This window comes from Notolepis coatsorum (assembly GCF_963971535.1).
Source record: "Notolepis coatsorum genome assembly, chromosome: 1".
Classification (NCBI taxonomy): Eukaryota; Metazoa; Chordata; class Actinopteri; order Aulopiformes; family Paralepididae; genus Notolepis; species Notolepis coatsorum.
In genome coordinates, this window is record NC_140165.1 from 279,431,579 (window position 1) to 279,449,180 (window position 17,602).

Below are 17,602 nucleotides of genomic sequence, written 5' to 3' on the forward strand. Positions count from 1 at the left end.
GTAACTGAGTTACTAACGGAGTTACTTTTGAAATGAAGTAACTAGCACAACACTGCCTAAACCCACCTCACCCCTGCCCACTTTGACAACCTAGGATGGCTTAGAGTAGACGAGTACAGCAACTTGCAATGGGCCTGGTCTCCAAGATACACTACACGACCAAGGTACCCATGTACATGTCAAAATACTTCCCAAAGGTCAGTGAATACCACGATCACAACACCAGAGGGAGCTCCACAAATCATGTTAAACCCAGATTCGGCTCAAACAAGGGACTAAACACGTTTAGCAATTATGCCACATCAATGTGGAACGCCCTACCCAAAGCTGTAAAGGAATGTGAATCACTACCCACTTTCAAAACCACTCTCAAGGGACACCTACGGGAGACTGCAATTCGAAACTGGCCCCTGTAAATGTCCTAACCCAACCGCCTCCAATGTACAGTAATTTACCTAGTATGGTTTTCAATATTCCAATGTACAATTTTGCTTGTTTGTACAGTGCCCCCCCCCCCCCCCCCCCCCCCCAATGTACAGTTTTGCTTGTTTATACAGTGTTTCGCCCCCCCCCCCCAACCCCCTCTAATGTAAATTACCCAGTATGGTTGTCAATATCCCAATGTACCCAACCCCCCCCACACAACCTCCTCCAATGTACAGTTTCTACGTCAAATGTATATACTCCCTTTTCTTGACTCTTTTTGTATCACAAACAGTACTGTATTTGCAAATCTGGTATGTCATACATGTATAGATGTAGCAGTACTGTCTATCTGTATGTCATGTATGTCATATATGTCCTGATTAATTGAAAATGGGGAACCCTGATGTAAACAAGATGAAAGTCTTTCTCTGGTCTGCATCCCCTTAACAATTGTGTGTATTGAGCTGTACTGTATTGTACCCAATCTGCAATCTGTTAATAAAGTTTTCAATCAATCAATCAATCAACCCAGATGATAACAGAACCGACTAGACTGCTTGAAGTCCACACTAATTGATCTTGATTTTCCAATACAGTAGATTGACAAAATTGTGGCCACTGGTGTTTTTGTTCTAGGTAATAGTGATCACTGTCCTACTGCATGTGTGAGGAGTGCAATTGAATAAACTAGGTCACATACGGTCATGAAAAGTAATTTAAAATGTTTAAATGAACAAGCTTTCATGAATGATATCATGCATAGCAACATCCACTGCACACCAGAGTCCACCAATATTCAGGTGACCCTTGACCTCTTCACAAATACTTTTATGTCTCTGATCAATAAACATGCTCCTCTCAAGAGACTCAGATAAGCACCCTGGTTCTTGTATGTCAACTCTGCTTAATGACAGGAATAAGGCCTGGACACCTGCTAGACGCTCAAGTGATCCACAACACTGGCTTGCCTTCAAACAGCTCAGAAACAGATGTACCACAGCTATCAGAAAGTCAAAATCAGATTACTATTTAGATATAATTACAAGTTGGGACTGAAGTAGTGTTGACTCCTCTCACAAATGTTTGGAAAAAAGCCTAAATATACCCTTACATAAAGATGTGTAAAACACAATTATTTTGTGCATGATATTGTTATTGACTTTGGACATGTTCTAGTCAAGACTATGGCCCCAGCAGTGTTTTCAGCTAATAACTATAGAGTTGATCTGCAGGCATCTGTTTGCTAAATAATTCAGACAAACATTTTATTTCAGTGTCTTCAAACCTCTGTAACTCTATGAAAATAGCACTCAGAGGGATTATTGTTGTGGAAGAAGTGTTTCCTTTCAATATAGGCCAGAATTGTGCATCTGCTACAAATGGTTCCAGAATAGTGTCCAATTTACTTTCAGTATGCAATCAACAGGCGTTTTATGCTAAATGTGCAATACTTTGCAGTTGCTGGGAACCTGTTTTGATAAGAGAATCGTCTTCCTGTTGATGTTAAAGGGGCTATGTACTGCTATTCCTAGCACTATTTGGGCAACTTTACACAATCCCTGTTAGTCTATTGAAGACATTTGTAAGGTTTCTTTCAAAAAAATGCATTGTTTTATATTTCTAATCAAGTACTCAAAACCATCATTTTTCAGCCTCAAGAAATCAGGCTGTTATGGCCTGGCTCCGCCCATAAGCACTTTGAGTGACAGTCAGTCCACTGGTAGAGGGAGGGGGGGAGGGGGGGGGAAGAGAGAGAGAGAGAGAGAGAGAGAGAGAGAGAGAGAGAGAGAGAGAAAAAAAAAAGTCCGTTAATGACAAGGCCCCCTCTCTCCCTCTCTCTTCCTTTCTCTCCCTCTCGGCTCTCGGTGACGCGCGGCCGGCAGGTACCCCCCCCCCCCCCCAAGTGCCCCCTCTCTCTCCATCTCTCTCTTCCTTTCTCTCCCTCTGCGCGGCAGAGAGAGAGAGAGAGAGAGAGAGAGAGAGAGAGGGAGGGGGTGGGAGGGAGAGAGAGAGAGAGAGAGAGAGAGAGAGAGAGAGAGAGAGAGAGAGAGAGAGAGAGAGAGACCACAGAGCCAATCGCATCACCCAGCGGCCGTATGACGTATATCGGCTGTTCAAATCAAAATGGCCTGATTTACTGGAGGAGGAAAGGGGCTGAGCTGAAACAGAGCAATCCGCCAATATGGTATTTAGACACTAAAACACATTGATACGAACTCCTATTACTATAATACAATGCTAGAGACTGAAAAATGACATTTATAGTACATAGCCCCTTTAATGTTTGATTGATTGATTGATTGAAAAGTTTATTAACAGATTGCAGAATGGGTACAGTACAGTACAGCTCAATACATACAATTGTTAAGGGGATGCAGACCAGAGAAAGACTTTCGTCTTGTTTACATCAGGGTCCCCCATTTTCAATTCATCATAACATATATGACATACATGACATACAGATAGACAGTACTGCTACATCTATACATTTATGACATATCAGATTTGCAAATACAGTACTGTTTGTGATACAAAAGTGTCCAGAAAAAGAGTGTATATACATTTGGCGTAGAAACTGTACATTGGAGGAGGTTGGGTGGGTGGGGTGGTGTTGGGTGGGTTGGGTGAGGGCTGTACATTGGAGGTGGGGGGGGGGTAGGTGGGTTGGGGTGGGTTGTTGGGTGGGTTGGGTGAGTTGGGTGGGGTTGGGTGGGTTGGGTGAGGGCTGTACATTGGAGGTGGGGGGGGGGGGGGGGTTGGATAGGGGACACACACATTTTACACTGTACATTGGAATACTGACAAAGCCTTACTTGGTCATTTACTGTACAACTAGGTTAGGACATTTGTAGGGGCCAGTTTCGAATTGCAGTCTCACGTAGGTGTTTTTTGAGAGTGTTTTTGAAAGTGGGTAGTGATTCACATTCCTTTACAGCTTTAGGTAGGGCGTTCCACATTGATGTGGCATAATTGCGAAACGTGTTTAGTCCCTTGTTTGAGCCGAATCTGGGTTTAACATGATTTGTGGAGCTCCCTCTGGTGTTGTGATCGTGGTATTCACTGACCTTTGGGAAGTATTTTGACATGTACATGGGTACCTTGGTCGCGTAGTGTATCTTGTAGACCAGGCCCATTGCAAGTTGCTGTACTCTGTCGTCTACTCTAAGCCATCCTAGGTTGTCAAAGTGGGCAGGGGTGAGGTGGGTTCTAGGAGTTAGGTCAAGCAGTAGTCTGACTAGCTTGTTTTGAGATGTTTGTAATTTGTTTTTTAGTGCCTTTGAGGTGCTTTGGTACCATGAGGTGCAAGCATAGTCGTAGTACCCTTGAATGAGTGCTCCTGCTAGAGTCTTCAGGGTATTCTTGTTTACCAGAGAGGAGATCCAGTACAAGAATCGCGTTCGTTGGTTGACTTTTTTTATTACATTGGATGCCATTTTGTCACAGGAAAGATTAGCCTCTAGGATGGAACCCAGGTAGGTAATTTCATCTTTCCTTGTGATAATATTGTCACCCACTGCAACCGAGAAGCCATCGGTCTTGCTGAGTTTGTTATTTGAACCGAAGAGAATGGACTCTGTTTTGCCCATGTGTAATGATAGTTTGTTGTCGGCGAGCCATATGCAGATTTTGCCTAGTTCCAAGCTGAGGGCTTTTTCAACCTGTAACTTGTTCTTGTCAGAGACCAGCAGGGCTGAGTCGTCCGCAAACAGGAACAAGTTGCAGTCACAAGCTGACGACATGTCATGTTAATGTTGATTGACTGATTGTGTGAGTCCTGTGGATCACACCCCTCAATTCTCCTTCCGTCCCTTTTCACATGATGAAGTATTAGACACTCTCAAATCCATAGATACCAAAACTGGCTGCTCCTTTAATTACAGAGCAATTGACGCATATTTTGTATCTTTCTATCTCAACAGGAAGATTTCCTAGTGTCTGTAAATCTGCCCATGTGATCCCGTTGCATAAAGGTGGTGTTCGAAATTATTTAAATAATTACTGTTCTATCTCCAAGTTACCCTGCTTTGCAGAAGTCTTTAGTGAATAATCAATTTACATTGTACTTTCTCTCAAATCACTCAATCCGGGTTCAGAGCCAATCATAGCACATTAGCAGTCATCTCTTTAGTTACTAATGACATAATATCGTCTTTAGACAGGAAGAAACCCACTCGATCACAATTTACTCTTAAATAAATTTGCTACTATTGGTTTGGATAAAATGCATGTGATTGGTTCCAAGATTATCTGTCAGGGAGACGTCAGTGTGTACAGTCGGGTTATGCAATCTGAATTTCTATCAATAATTAAAGGTGTGCCACAGGGTTCAATTATAGGTCCTGTCCTCTTCATTATTTAAGATTTAAGATTTGTTTATTAAGGACAATGCAAATTAATGAACATCATTTACATGAGTGTATGCATAACATCACAGCATTATAGCAGGGCTGTACGTTAACTTTTTTTGCACATAGCACTGGTGCTACAGAGGTTGATCGTTTTGTAGCACAGGCCAAAATCTTGTAGCACGAGTATAAAACGTCTCTAAAATCTCTAAAAACAACCACAAGTAGTGCAGTTCATTACTTAAATAGGTATGTGACTGGCAAGGGACATGAATCTTGCATACAGGGCACACAAAATCCAAACTTTAACAAGAAATGCTTTCAGACAAATTCTTTCTTTATTTGCCCAAAAAAACCGAAGTATGTTGTGAAGTGTATAGATAGATGTGAAATGTATAGATGTAGCAGTACTGTCTATCTGTATGTCGTGTATGTCATATGTTATGATGAATTGAAAATGGGGGACCCTGATGTAAACAAGACGAAAGTCTTTCTCTGGTCTGCATCCCCTTAACAATTGTGTGTATTGAGCCGTACTGTATTGTACCCATTCTGCAATCTGTTAATAAAGTTTTCAATCAATCAATCAAGTTAACTTTGAACCTCGGTTGTCAAGCCGCGTCAATGTTGTGTATGCATCTGAGTGGCATCACAACGGTGTTCACTGTGCCTTTAAGACGGCACGGTGGCCTTACGACAGTGCTGTGAAGTACCGTCAAGTGTTGTGGTAACGTCAGTTGGGTTGGTGTGCTGTTGTGCACAGCTAGCCCCTTTCGTGACTGCGATGTGCAAGCCAGGGGCTTTTGAGCATGAAATAAAATGCCTAACCTTACGTCGTAGTCCGGTGCGTTTTTGGAAACATTATAGACCAGGGGTCAGCAACCTTTTTGACATGGAGTGCCTGTTTGAAATATAGTTGTAACTAGTGTGCCTCAACAATATTCCATGCATCGTCATTTTTTTTTCTCATAATCAGGTCTTTTTAATGATAATTTTTACATTATTACATCATTATTGTTATTGTTATTATTAACAATATTATTATCAACCCTAAATCTTGGGGGGGGGGAATGCAATGCAGACAAATAGCTGCATACAGTGCAACCATTTCACTCACATTTGCCCATTCATTTTTGGACACATCACACACCATCGGTGTGTGTACTGTACGTGTGCTGTCATAGCTCCACCTACAGGCCTAATGGAGAACACCAGGAGAACACCAGGATGTGAATGGAGGGTGAATGTGAGGTATATCGTGTAAATAAGTTTTGATTGATCACAAGACTACACTGAAAAAAATAATAATAATAAGTTACCAGAACTTAAAAAGATTGAGTTCAGTTAGTGTGCATTAAGGTTTTCAGTTTTCAATCCATAATAAGTTAACAGAAAAATAAGTACACAACCACATTATTTCAACCTAATAAAACTATGTTTATTGTAATTTTTTAAGAACACAAGTTGACTTGGTAATATTCACATTTTGAGTAAAAAAAAATTGCTTTTAACATGAAATAGAAAAATAAATAATAAAATGTGTTGATTAATCCCACTGGTCACAATGGTGACCGTAATAATGTTTTTGTTATAGGCTCTGCAAATGTTACTGAATGATGTAGCAATGTATTTCCAGCTAAATTGAAATAATAAACAAATAAAGGGTCTCAATTAAATATGTGGTAGTAAAAAGAACCTGTGGGAGGATTTCAACAAGATAAATGCGACAACAGTGCAAAATATTTCACTATAATGTTTCAAAGCAAAAAAAAATATATATATATATATATTTTTTTTTTATTTTTTTTTTTACTGCTGCCCTCTGTGCCTATGAAAATGCCCCCTATGCAGGCACGCGTGCCTAGGGTTGCCTACCCCTGTTATAGACTATAGTCATAACAGATACACCTAGCTAACATGGGGCTGGCTGCTTTGAGCACACGCGCACACGGGACTAACCGCTAACGTTAGCTAGCAAGCAGCTATAGCTAAAACGCTAACTAGAAGCTAACCACTGTATACAGTTCCAATAGACTTAACATACACCTCTGTGATTTAAATGTGTCCTTGCCTTAGACTCGAGGGTTGTACTAGGGTTGGATGCAGACATGCAGTTCCCCGTTGGTCAGTATGTCTGTTTTCCATCTTCTGCTGTTAACGTTATCTGTTTGCGAGTGCTTCCTTGACTGATGGCTAGTACCGCGGGACTTTTATTCAACATTCTATATTTCCGCGGGTTGACGAGTACTGCGGGAACTTTTATTAAACATTATATATGTCCGCGGGTTGGCCAGTACTGCGGGAACTTTTATTAAACATTCTATGTCGCCGTGGCCCATTCAACTTAATACCGTCACTCTTTTATTTTTATTTTTTTGCCACACGGGCCATTACATCGCACCAGTGCTACTGAAGTCAATACATTCATCGCACAGACTGACGTCAGTGTAGCACGTGCAACATATATATCGCACTGTACAGCCCTGATTATAGGGACGTAAATATGCCGGGAATAGCACAGGGCTAATTTCCACCCGTAGTCCTAACATAAAACAAACACAAAACGGACCTTACAACGTTCATTCATAAAAACTGACATCACTGACATGACCACACTAACATGACATTCAGTCAGTACAACATCACTAACATCCCTAATGAGTGCATATTTGGCTGTCTAACAGCCATTTCCTGAGTTGGCCCATGAAGGTGGACAGGGTGGTACAATCCCTTAAAGGGGACATGTACTGCTATTCCTAGCACTATTTGGGCAACTTTACACAATTCCTGTGAGTGTATTGAAGACATCTGTAGTTTTTTTTTTTTTAAATGCATTGTTTTATATTTCTAATCAAGTACTCAAAACCATCATTTTTCAGCTTCAAGATTTCAGGCTGTTATGGCCTGGCTCCGCCCATAAGCACTTTGAGTGACAGTCAGTCCACACAGTCTGCGACTGGTAGACAGAGAGAGAGAGAGAGAGAGAGAGAGAGAGAGAGAGAGAGAGAGAGAGAGAGAGAGAGAGAGAGAGAGAGAGAGAGAGAGAGAGAGAGAGAGAGAAAGAGAGAGAGAGAGAGAGAGAGAGAGAGAGAGAGAGAGAGAGAGAGAGAGAAAAAGACAGGCCGTTCTTTTTTTCTCTGCCTCTCGTGCTGCGCGGCAGCTTGTCGGGGGGGGGGCCCTCCCTTCCTCCCTCTCTCTTCCTTTTTTTCTTTCTATCACTCTCCCGTTTGGAGGTGTGTGTGGCGCGGCATGGTTCAGTCGCAGGACAGCAGCACTGCTTTTCCGGGACAATGCGGGACACAAAGGTGAGAAAAAAATATATAAAATTATTGCTAATTAAAATGAAAGAAATGTATTTATTATTTAAATGCCTTTATTTCATATTCGACGCAGACGGTAGGCTATATATAGCACATTTTGTTATTAATCTTATTAAACTGTATAGATGCTTCACCAATCACCTTCTCAGCCGCTACTGTCTATGTCACCAACATCTTTATTTAATCACACTTTCATCATTAAGCAGGTAACCATCAATCTTGGTATCCAAGCTGATAAAATCACTCCATTAATAGAAAGAGCAGGAGCTAAGTCTTTTCAGCCATCTTTTCCTGAGCATTATTAGCAGTGAAGTGTAGAAGAGATGAGACAGACTGCGATGGTTGATCTTCACAATATAATAATGTTTTTATTGTGAATAGCGGATCACTCAGTTGCTCATATAACAAAAAGGGTGAGACCCAAAGTCTCCACAAACCCTATATAACATAAAGAAAAGGCTTGTGTCCATAGCGGACGTTTTATAAGTTGTCAGCTCCTTTCTGTCATTCATTTCTATGCTACAGGCGCGACAGGCGCGCTCCTTTTCCCAGCGCCGCGCCTCAAGTATATGCGCTCTCTGTGGCAGCGTTTTTGGGCAGAGCGCTCCCAGCTCATAAAGTTGAAACTAGTTCATCAAGGTAACTCTTTTCGACCAACCAATCAACATCGAGGAAGTGGTGGAGCTGCGGCAGTCGCGACTCGTGAGACTCAGGAAAACGCTCTGAGCATTTTTTTTTGCTTTTCAAAGCGGTCCGCCTTGAAAAAAACATCCGCTATGGACACAAGCCCTGACAGCACAGTCTCCGCAATATGTGTCTGGTGAACCCACAACATTTTTTAAACAATGCATAGTCCAGTTTGCTGCTGATATTTTTCAGGTAATTCTGATCAGAGAAATCAAGCCATTTGTCTAGGTAAGCGAGCGCTCTCTGATAGAGAATTAAAAAGTCCTGTTCGATCGCAGCAGCCTGTGCGGTAGGAAACCCAATCCAAAATAACGGTCCTTTGATCGTTGTTCAAGTTTCAGTCTTAGACTGGTCATGAGCTGGAAAAGCTCACAGACAGTTGTGTCATCCGCCTCAACTTCAAGCACTGCGTCGTAAAAAAGCTTTAGGCTATTCTGCAGAAGCATCAGGTATGACTGACGTCACGCACACTGCAGCTGCCTCGGCCTCAGACTGTCTGACAAATGACAGGCAGCGCGACTCATGAGACTCGAGTCGAGCTGCTCCGCTCGGCTGCGCATTGGTTTGACGTCGCCCAATTTTTTTATTTTAAATATAAGAGGGTATTGGAACGAGGCATTAAATTAACAACATTTAAAAACAAATTATAATAATCTTTGAATAATAAAAAAAATAATAAAATTAAATTTTTAAAAATAAATAATAATAAAAAATAAATCGTGCTGGACATTGTTTTGTTGTAGCGGGACGCGGGACAAACGTCCCAATATCGGGACTGTCCCACGAAACGCGGGACAGGTGGGCACCCTAGTTTGACCTAGTGGCTAATCCAGTGTTCCTTTTCTCGTGGATAAACTCCTTGAGAGGGGGAGGGGCTAATCTGTGCAGGCATTTATATACAAAACAGGAACTTTTATAACGTCTGAGGTTTTCAAATTTTTTAATTGGATCCTTATCCAGGATTTTACAGTGGTGGTATGAGTACTGTTTCCTGTCATATACCTTCAATGCTCTGTTGTACAGCTGTTCTATGGGTTTCATGGCTGTGGCCCCAGTAAATGACCAGTTTAGAAGGCAATATTCAATGTGGGAGAATATCATACAGTGTAGGTATATCTTTGCGGCTTCAAGTGTGGAAATGTTGAAGTTGATGGTGTTCCTCACTTTCTTTGTGTTTTTTAACCCTTTCACTGCCGCACTACCAAAACGGTTAACCCTTTCACTGCGACAATAGACAGAAGGTTAACCCTTTCACTGCCACACGACAGCCCGTTGTGTGATAGTAAAGGGTTAAGTCAAGTCAAGTCAAGAGTTTTAATTGTCACGGCATACAAGTATACAATGAAATGCGGGTGGTCTTGCCCGCGACGATGTGCAATACAGTGGTACAACATATAATAGAATCCAATAAAAATACAGTGGTACAACATATAATAGAATCCAATAAAAAAACAACATTGTGCAATAAACAGGTAACAGGTAACATGGTGTGACATCTCGGTATCTGTACATAGTATTTACAGAGCATATAGGACATGCTAGGTAGCTTTAGTAGTGCAATACACTGTTCCTGTTGTTATACTAATTTAAAGTGGCCTTTCCTCTTGGCCATAAGTGTGCGTGTGTGCGGCATGAGTGTGTGCCCGCTCGTGTTAAAGTGTTAAAGTGGTTAACCTTCTGTCGTGTGGCAGTGAAAGGGTTAAAGGTCAGGTTTGAGTCTAAGATGACCCCAAGGAATTGGAAGTGGGAAACAAGTTCTAGTTCTTCCTTCCTTTCCTCCTTCCCCAGGACCATGTTGGACCGCTTGATGGTTTCTGGACGCTTGCTAAAGAACATGCACACAGTATTTTTCGCATTAAGTAGGAGACAGGTGCTGTTTAGCCAGCATTGTACCTTGTCTAGTGCGCATGTGAGCCTAGATGTAATCAACTCTATGTCCTTGCCCTGTGTGTAGATGACTGCGTCATCGGCATACATCTGTACATTGAGTTCGGGACACACATTTGGCAGGTCATTGATATACAGGGAGAATAGCAGGGGCCCAAGGATTTATCCCTGAGGGACACCTACAGGGTTGTCTAGATATGGGGACTTGGCGCCATTGACCGTGACACATTGTTTTTGGTTTGATAAGTAGGATCTAAACCACTCTATTGTAGCAGCTGAGAAGTTGAAGTGAGTTAGTTTGGTTAGGAGGACATTATGGTTGAATGAATGAATGAATGAATGAATGAATGAATGAATGAAAACTTTATTTAACAGATTGCAGAATGGGTACAATACAGTACGGCTCAATACATACAATTGTTAAGGGGATGCAGACCTGAGAAAGACGTTTGTCTTGTTTCCATCAGGGTCCCCCATTTTCAATTCATATAGACATTTATGACATACACAACATACATGACATTTATGGCATAGGGACATATAGGTATTTAGTACTGATACATTTGTGACATAGGCGGTATTCAAATATACAGTACTGTTACCCCTAGATCCTGACAGAGTATATACATATGATGGGGAGGGGACTGTACATTAGGAGGGGGTGGGTGGGTGGGAGGGAAATATACATACGGCGGGGAGGGAATATATACATGCGGTGGGGAGGAGACTGTCTATTAGGAGGTGGTGGGGGTTTTGGGCATTTACGGTGGCCAGTTTCGAATTGCAGCCTCCCGTAGGTGCTCTTTAAGGGCGGTTTTGAATGTGGGCAGGGATTCACATTCCTTTACAGCTTTGGGTAGGGCGTTCCACATTGTTGTGGCATAATTGCGGAACGTGTTTAGTCCCTTGTTTGAGCCGAATCTGGGTTTAACATGATTTGTTGAGCTTCCTCTGGTGTAGTGGTTGTGGTATTCACTGACCTTTGGGAAGTATTTTGACATGTACATGGGCACCCCGGTCGTATAGTGTATCTTGTAGACCAGGCCCATTGCAAGTTGCTGTACTCTGTCGTCTACTCTAAGCCATCCTAGGTTGGCAAAGTGGGCAGGGGTGAGGTGGGTTCTGGGGTTCAGGTCAAGTAGTAGTCTGACCAGTTTGTTTTGTGATGTTTGTAATTTTGTTTTAAGCGCCTTTGAGGTGCTTTGGTACCATGAGGTGCACGCATAGTCATAGTACCCTTGAATGAGTGCTCCTGCCAGAGTCTTCAGGGTATTCTTGTTTACCAGAGAGGAGATCCGGTACAAGAATCTAGTTCGTTGGTTGACTTTTTTTATTACATTGGATGCCATTTTGTCACAGGAAAGATTTGCCTCTAGGATGGAACCCAGGTAGGTAATTTCGTCTTTCCTTGTGACAATATTGTCACCCACTGTAACTGAGAAACCGTCGGTCTTGCTGAGTTTGTTATTTGAACCGAAGAGAATGGACTCTGTTTTGCCCATGTGTAATGATAGTTTGTTATCAGCGAGCCATATGCAGATTTTGCCTAGTTCCGTGCTGAGGGTTTTTTCAACCTGCAATTTGTTCTTGTCAGAGACCAGCAGGGCTGAGTCGTCCGCAAACAGGAACAAGTTGCAGTCACAGGCTGACGACATGTCATTTGCATAAATTAGGAAGAGTAGCGGTCCTAGTATGCTTCCTTGTGGAACACCACAGCTCACTGTGAGGGGGGGGGATAGAGTACCGTTTACCTCTACCATCTGTTCTCTCCCCTCCAGGTAGGATTGCATCCAGCTCACTGATAGGCTATCAAAACCAATTGCTTTTAGCTTGTCCATTAGAATGGAGTGATTGACAGTGTCGAAGGCCTTTTGTAGGTCCAGCATGACCATGCCGCAGTATTTGCCAGCGTCCACCTCTTGTTTGATGTGGTCGTTCAAATAGAGGAGGCATGTGTCAGTGGAGTGGGACGTTCTGAAGCCAGATTGGAATTCGTAGATTAGGTTTTTTTCCGCCAGGTACTTTTCGACCTGTTCGTAGACTATTTTCTCCATGACTTTCGAGATGGAGGTAAGAATAGAAACAGGGCGGTAGTTGCCTGGGTCTAATTTGCTGCCCTTTTTGTGTAGAGGGGTCACTCTCGCAATTTTGAAGTCCTTGGGGACGTGCCCCTGTCTTATAGAGAGGTTTATTATGTGTGTGATGACTGGGGTGATGGCGGCTGCTGCGTCTCTGAGGAATTTGGAGGGGATGTTGTCATGGCCAGTGGCCTTGTTAGGTTGGAGGGCGCTCAATTTTTTGAGTACCTCATCGGTTGTTACCATTTCAAGTTTGAAGTCGTCTTTGTGGACCCCTAGGTTTTTGTAGTATGCTACTATGTGTTCTACCCCATAATGCCCTGAGTGGGAGGGTAGTTTGTTTACCAGTGTTGTGGCTATGTTTGTGAAGAAGATGTTTAAGTAATTGGCTACATCCAGCTTGTCTGTGATGAGCGTGTTGTCCGTCTTTATGTTTATGTTTGAGAATCTGGTTTTAAGTTTTTTACTGCAGCCTAGTTGATTATTGAGTAATTACCAAAGTTTGCGGGGTTTGTTTTTGTTTTCCTCCGTTTTGTCGTTGATGAAATTTCTTTTTGCGGTTCTGATCATGATGTTTACGTCATTTCTTAGTCTGTTTCTTTGGATTTTTAGTTCAACCACGTGGGCTTGGAGTTCACTGTTTGAGCTTTTGGAAAGCTTTGTCTGACTTTTATGAAGTTCAGAGCATTTTTTGTCTCTGGTTTTCATAGCGGCCAGTATTTCAGTGTGCATCCATGCCTCAGCGCGATTTTTAACCCTGGTGGTTCTTATCGGTGCCATGTTGTTGAGTATTGCTGTGAATTTGGTTTTGAATCCAAGCCATGTTTCTTCAACCTGTGTACCACTGAGCTCATCTGACCAGTCCAAGCTCCCCAGTTCTAGGTTAAAGGCCTCTCTAGAGTAAGTTTTGAGGTCTCTAGATGTGACTGTTTTGTGACAGCCGGCCTTCTGTTTTAGCTTTTTGCGGGTACAGAAAATCATATAATGATCACTTAACCCGCATGCTATCACCCCTTTACTGGAGATCATGGACTTGTCAGAGGTCAAAATGAGGTCAATGGTGGTTTGTGTTGAATCGCATACCCTTGTGGGTTGTGTGATTAGCTGGCTGAAACCGTGCAGGTCAGAAAATCTACTGAAGGCCTTGAAGACGGGTGCTGATTTACGCAGCATATCCGTGTTCCAGTCCCCAATAAGAATTTTTTCTACCCCCTCCACCCCAGCTAAACACCCATCAAGTGTGTCATAAAACCCACTCTGTTCTGGTGGTCTATAGATTGTGCCTACTAGTACTGGTTTCGCCCTGTCTAATAAGATTTCAATCCAAACAGTTTCAATTTCATCATGGTTAAGGTCAGTACGGTTGATGTATTTGGTATCCTTGTGTATATACACACAGACGCCACCTCCATACTGGTTCCTATCCCTCCTGACTATTGAGTAGTTTTCAATTTCAATCTCTGGATCCTGTACAGATGAGTCTAATTTTGTTTCTGTGAAACACAATATGTTAGCCTTACCGTTTAAAAACAACTGTTTGATTTCAGCCAGTTTCGGTCTCAGGCTATTTGTATTTAGATGAAATATGTGAAGTCCATTTTTGCTTGTAATAAGATTGACGTCGTCACAGTTGAGGTAACTCTGTTCAATTGTGTCCTGTCCTGTGGTGGGGGGAGGGGGGGCGTTGTTGCTGTTTGTGCCGTGGGTGGGGAGGGGGGGAGGGGGTGATGCTTTGTCCTTTGCTGGAGTCTGTATTCCTTTGTGTGAAAGCCCGCGATGTGGGGGGGGGGCTGGTTGATTACAGATATGTCTGATTGTACTCCATTGTGGGGGAGGGGGGGTGCCTTTTGTCCTGGCCTCGGCCCGGGTAGACTAGCTGGCATGACACTGTCGAAAGTCTTTATATATTATACTAATGATATTGTGGAATGGTTGTCAAGCCCATCTGTACGTAGATGATACTGTTGTATATTGTTTTCTTTCTCTCTTTTTATTTAACCTTTATTTAACCAGGTAAGTCATTAAAGGAAATTAGCTTATTTGCCATCTACCCTGGAGTTAGACAAGAAGATGCATACCTTCAAGTCAAGTCAAGTCAAGAGTTTTATTTGTCACGGCATACGGATATACAATGAAATGCGGGTGGTCTTGCCCGCAACGATGTGCAATTGGTACAACATATAATAGAATCCAATAAAAAAAATGTGGGCAATAAAATTGTGCAATAACAGGTAGCAGGTAACAATAAATTTGTGCAATAACGGGTAACAGTTAACAGTTAACAGTAGTAGTAATAGTAGTGCAATACACTGTTACTGTTGCTAATACTAATTTAAAGTGGCCTTTCCTTTTGGCAATAAGTGAGGGTGCGTGCGGCCTGAGTGTGTGCCCGCTCATGCTAAAGTGTTACAGTGGTACTCAATGTTCATTGTTCAGGACTCTGATGGCCTGGGGGAAGAAGCTGAGCCTAAGCCTCTCTGTCCTAGTAGCTGGGGTTCGCAGGCGTCTGCCTGACCTCAGCAGCTGGAACAAGCTGTTATTGGGGTGGTGAGGGTCTTTCATTATCCTGCAGGCTCTGGATTTGCACCTCTTGTTGTATAGAACCTGCAGGGGAGGTAGTGCAATACCCGTGGTACGCTCGGCTGAGCGCACCACTCTCTGTAGGGCCTTCTTGTCTTGTGCCGTGCTGTTTCCATACCAGGCAGTGATGTTTCCAGTCAAGATGCTCTCTACAGCTCCTGAGTAGAAGGACTGGAGTATCTTCCCCGATACTCTGAACTTCCTTAACTGTCTCAGGTGGTAGAGGCGCTGTTTCGCCTTCTTTACTACTGTGTCTATGTGTGTTGACCATGTCAGATCCTCTGAGATGTGGACCCCCAGGTACTTAAAGCTGCTCACCCTGTCCACGGTAGCCCCGTTAATCATCAGTGGTGTGTGTGTCTCCTGCTGTCCTCTCCTATAATCCACGATCAGCTCCTTGGTTTTACCAATGTTCAGGAGCAGGCTGTTGTCCTGGCACCAGCGTTCCAGTACCTCAACCTCCTCCCAGTAGGCCTTCTCGTCGTTGTCCGAGATCAGCCCCACCACCACCTTTTTCTTCTCTGTGCATGCAGTAGGAGTAGGAAGACATTGGGAACTAGGCTAATGGAGGAACCTACTTCCAGTGATTGACGCTAAGCTAGGCTAATGGTGCACGTCTTCCTACTCCTACTGCATGCACAGAGAAGAAAAACGTATGTATCGTTAACACTCCAACATTTTGGGAACCCTGGACTTAGACAAAAAGATACATACCTTTCTCTTCTCTGTGCATGCAGTAGGAGTAGGAAGACGTTTGGAACTAGGCTAATGGAGGAACCTACTTCCAGTGACTGACGCTAAGCTAGGCTAACGGTGCGTGTCTTCCTACTTCTACTGCATGCACAGAGAAGAAAAAGGGTATGTATCTTGTCTAACTCCAGGGTAGATGCCAAATAAGCTTATTTCCCAAAATGTTAGAGTTTTCCTTTAAGAACACTTTCTTATTTACAATGGCGACCTGGCTAAAGGCACAGCCTTTTGAGGGATAGGGGGCAGGGGGTAAAACGAAATACAAAGTTAAAATAGAACGGGAAAGGCAGAGTTATGCCGAGAAGGGTTTGCGTCATTTTGCTACGCCGAGGATGTCCGAACCAGAGCCCATGCAATTGGGTCGAGCTCGTCTATCAGAGGAGTGGACTTGCCGTTTCAACGAGAACTCTTGTTTGTACTGTGGCCAGACTGGGCACTTTATATAGAATAGAATAGAAATCCTGAGGGAAATTTGACACTGCAAATCACTCACATTAAACATTTAGAAGGAACAAGTCACGGATAAGAATAAAAAAACAAATTGCCTAAGAATAAGAATAGAATAAAATAGAATAAAAATAGAATAAGATATACAGCAAATAAATACAGTAAAAATATACTGAAGTCTACAGTAGGTGTAATATTGCACAGTGCTGTTTCAAAAGTCCATGGGGCGCCCCAGTGGCGAACCACATAGCATGCTCAGCCGCAACACGGCCGACCCGGGTTCGATTCGATTCGTTTTTTGCCGAATGTCTTCCCCCCACTCTGTCTCCCATTCCTCCTCTGTCTCTATCTACTGGACTGCCCAGTAGAAATAAAGCGATAAAAACGCCAAAAAATTTAACTTTAAAAAGTAAGAGTCCAGGAAGATGGTAACTGTCACTCTGTGCTCAGTGATGCAGTGAGGCACAGACACAGTGATGCATTGTATAGTCTGATGGCTGTCGGAATGAAGGACTTCCTGTGCCGTTCAGTGCCGCATTTAGGTAGTGTGAGCCTAGCACTGAACATGCTCCTCCTGTCAGCCAAGTCTGTGTATAGTGGGTGGGAGGGGTTTTCCCTGATGGCCTGGAGCTTAGCAAGGCTCCTCCTCTCTGTGACCCTCGCTAGAGAGTCCAGCTCCACCCCAACCACGCTACTGGCCTTCCTGACAAGCTTATCCAGCCTGTTAGTGTCCCCTGCTCTCAGTCCGCTGCCCCAGCAGGTGACAGCGTACCGGCCCGTCCAGCAAAAATACGGGCTTGTCCGTAGCCAGAGAGGTGCGTACGAGCCAAGCAAAGGTTTCCTCTCTCATCTCCTCTCGCCCTCAAGTCTGTCCTACTCTGTTGTGTAAAGGTCAGTCCCATGTTTTTTCGGCCCTAATCGACTCCGCAGCTGAAGAGAGCTTTATTGATGGCGAAGTGGCCAGGGCCCTCATTCATCAACGTGGACGTAGAACATGTTCTATTTCCACACGTAAGCACAGAATGTAGAATCAGTGTACGCACAGGAAAATCGGGATTCACCACACGTGCGTACGCAGGTT